General features: G+C 39.8%; 1 pseudogene; it reads left to right on the top strand.

Annotated features, from left to right (window-relative positions):
* Positions 1-794: 794 nt before the first annotated feature.
* On the top strand, positions 795-1,229 carry LOC102871211 (annotated as a pseudogene).
* The last annotated feature ends 2,477 nt before the right edge of the window (positions 1,230-3,706 follow it).

Below are 3,706 nucleotides of genomic sequence, written 5' to 3' on the forward strand. Positions count from 1 at the left end.
TTTGCACATTTCATTATACTTTGCTTTGTCTTCCCACGCTGCCCTTTGAAATCTTCTGTTCAGCTCCGTAATGACTTTATTTCTTCCCTTTGCTTTGGCTTCTCAGAACTCTAGTGTAATATTCAGAGTCTCTTATGGCATCCATCTTGGTCTTTTCTTTCTCCTCTGCCTTTGTAATAATCTTCTGCATTCTTCGTGGATGATATTCTTGACATCCTCCCACAGCCCATCGGGTCTTCGCTCATTTGTATTCAAGGCCTCAAACCTGTTCCTGAGATAGTTTTGAAACATAGCGACCTTAAAAACAACAGATCTAAACTCTCTCCTATCCTGTGCTATCCTCTCCATTTCTAACGTACTTGATCCCATTGCTGCAGTCATTGTGTCAACTGACCTTGTTGAGGGCCTTCTTCTCTTTGACTGACTCTCCACTTTTCTAAGCATGATGTCTCTTTCCCAAGGAATGGCCCCTCTTAACAACACTCTCAAAGTATGTGAGATGAAATTTGGCCATCCTTGCCTCTAAGAAGTACTCTGGTTGCATTTGGTCCAAGACATATCTGATTGTTCTTTTGTCAGTCCATGGCATATTCAGTACTCTTCTGTAACACCACAACTCAAAGGCATCAGTTCTTCTGTCCTCCTTCATCATTGTCCAATGCTCAGATGTATAGCAAGTGATTGAAAAGACCATGGCCTGAATCAGAAGCACCTTGGTCTTTAAACTGGCATCATTGCTTCTTTTTTTTTTTACATCATTGCTTCTTCATTGCCTGATCATCACTATTGTGGGTCACATGCAAGCTCCCAGAAAGGGTGTGTCCCTGTCAGCTCTGTCCGATAACCACAGTATCCCCACCTGGCGCAAGGTAACACATGACAACATGAAGGAGCCGACCTACAAAGTGGCCAGCGAGGGCCTGCTTCCTTCACAAACCGTTGTGACCCTCAGAGATGCTCAGGGCATTGCACAAGGACCTTATGTGACAGGCAGTAAAATCCTGAGAATCCTAGGTCCAAAGGACTTGCTCCTGATCTTCCTGAGAATCTCTACCACTTACTGGAAAAAAGCTACTGCTGTAGCTTCCTTGAAAGGAACAGAAAGGATAAGGATGCGAAATTCCAACTGATCCTGACTGAGAGCCAGATTCACCACCTGGCTCGATATTATAAGGCAAAAGTGAGTCCTTCCTCCCAGCTGGAAATATGAATTATCCCTGGTTGCATAAATTTGTCTTATGTGCTTGAACAATAAAAACATTGTCTAGCTAAAAGAGAAAGCAGAGGGGAGCTCTGGTGGCCTAGTGGCAAGAAGTTGCAACTACAATCCCAGAGGTGCACGGTTCGAATCCACCAGATGCTCTGCCGGGGAAGGAGGGGCAATCTCCTCCTGTACCAGTCAGATCTGATTTGATGGTACATGCACACAAAAATAATAAAAAAAAAAATAAAAATAAAATAAAATAAAAGAGAAAGCAGAAGACAACCTGATGTGATTGCTCCTTAATACTTTGGAGAGGTCCTTGACAGCAGATTTCCTATATTTAAAATGTCTTTTTATTGCTTAACTGCTGGTACCAAGAGTATTTGTGGATCCAGGTAAAAGGAAATCATTGACAATTTCAACCTTTTCTCGGTTATCATGATGTTTCCTACTGGCCCAGTGGTGAGGATTTTTGTTTTCTTGATGTTGTAAGGCTGTAGTGTTAGATCTTCTTCAGCAAGCATTTTAAGCCCTTGCTTTCATCAGTCAAGATTGTATTAGCTGCATAACACAGGTTGTTAATGAGTCTTCCTCTGATGCCACATTTTTCTTCACAAATCAACCTTCTTAAATAATTTGCTCAGCCTACAGATTGAATAGGTATTGACTGAGAAATGATATAGCCCTGACACACACCTTTCTTGATTTTAAACCATGTTGTATTCCTTTGCTCTATTTGTTCAACAGCCTCTTAGTTTAGGTATAGGTTTTGCATGAACACAAGAATCCCCATTCTTTTCAACTTTAGCCATAACTTGTTGTTATCTATACAGTCAATTGCCTTTGCATAGTCAATAAAACACAAACAGATATTCTTCTGGCATTTTTTTGCTTTCATGCAATTTCCATTTTATATCAGCAATGATATCCCTGGTGCCACCTCACAGCCTCTTCTTAAATCTGGCTTGAATTTCTGACAGTTCTTTCTTTTTCAATGTCCTGTTACAGCTGTTTTGGATGATCTTCAGCAATATATTGCTTGTATATAATATTAATAATATTTTCCATAATTTCCACATTCTGTTGGATCACTTTTCTTTGGAATGCTACCTGCAATGCCATTTAAATGTTTGTTAAATAAAACATCTACTTCTCAGTTGGTTATGAACTTGCAACAAGAGGAACAATGTTACATATCGACTATATGAAAGCAAAAGGTCGATGAAAAGACAGTGAGAAAAAGAAAATCCCAAAATGGGTATCATAACAGATGCTGAAATTTGCCTTAGAGTAAATGTTGTTATGTGCCATCAAGTCACTTGCGACTCATAGAGACCCTATGGATGATAGCCCTGAAACCTGCTCTATCCTGGGCCAACATTATTTTCAGCCTCCATTACCATATTGACTAATCTAAGTGTGTTCTATTGTACATGGGGTTTCAAAGGCCCCTTAGTTTGGAAGTAAATAGAGAAGCTTAACATTGTACTAGAAGGCCAAGAAGCCAAAGAAAGGGAAGAAATCAAAACATTAGAGAGCTGAACAGAAGATTTCAAAAGGCAATGTGGAAGACAAAGCAAAGTTTATAATGAAATGTGCAAAAAGTTTGAGTTAGAAAATAAAAAAGGCCAAACTCACTCAGCATTTTTTAAGCTGAAGGAACTGGTGGACAAATTCAAACCTTGAGTTGCACTACTTAAGGATGCTTTGGGCAGAATACTAAATGATCCAAGAAGCATTGAAAGATGATGGGAGGAGTATATGGAGTCACTGAACCAAAAGGAATTGACTGATACAGAGGAATTTCATGAAACAATGTAAGAGAAAGCCTGTGGTGATGAAGGAAGAAGTTTAAGCTGCTTTGAAGAAATTGGCAAAAAACAAGGCCCCAGGAATTGACGGCATACCAATTAACATATTTCAACAAACAGACGCTGCCTTGAATGCTTTCACCAAGTTGTACCAAGAAATCTGGAGGACAACTACCTTGCCAGCTGACTGGAAGAGATCTGTATTTGTTCCCATTCCAAAGAAAGTGATCTGACAGAGTGTGGAAATTATTGAACAATATCATTACTGTCACATGCAAGCAAGATTCTGCTAAAGATTATTTAAAAAATGACTGGAACAGCACATCAACAGAGAACTGTCTGAAGTGCAGGCTGGGTTTAAAGGGGTCATAATACTAGGGATATTGTAGCTAATGTTAGATGGATCTTGGCTGAAAGCAGGAAGTACCAGAGGAATGTCTATCTGTGTTTCATTGACTATGCAAAGACATTTGACTGTGTGTATCACAATAAACTGTGGCTAGCTCTGAGAAGAATGGAAATCCCAGAACTTTTGATCATGCCTATGTGAAACCTATATTTGGACCAGGAGGCAATCATCAGAACAGAGCAATGGAACATTATATGGTTCTGGAGAAGAGTATTGAACATACAATGAACTGACAAGAGTGAAACCAGGCAGTTCCTTGGAGGCAAGGATTCTGAAGCTCAG

The sequence above is a fragment of the Elephantulus edwardii genome, unplaced genomic scaffold, assembly GCF_000299155.1.
Source record: "Elephantulus edwardii isolate Elephantulus edwardi_28Jun2011 unplaced genomic scaffold, EleEdw1.0 scaffold00073, whole genome shotgun sequence".
In the NCBI taxonomy this organism is placed as follows: Eukaryota; Metazoa; Chordata; class Mammalia; order Macroscelidea; family Macroscelididae; genus Elephantulus; species Elephantulus edwardii.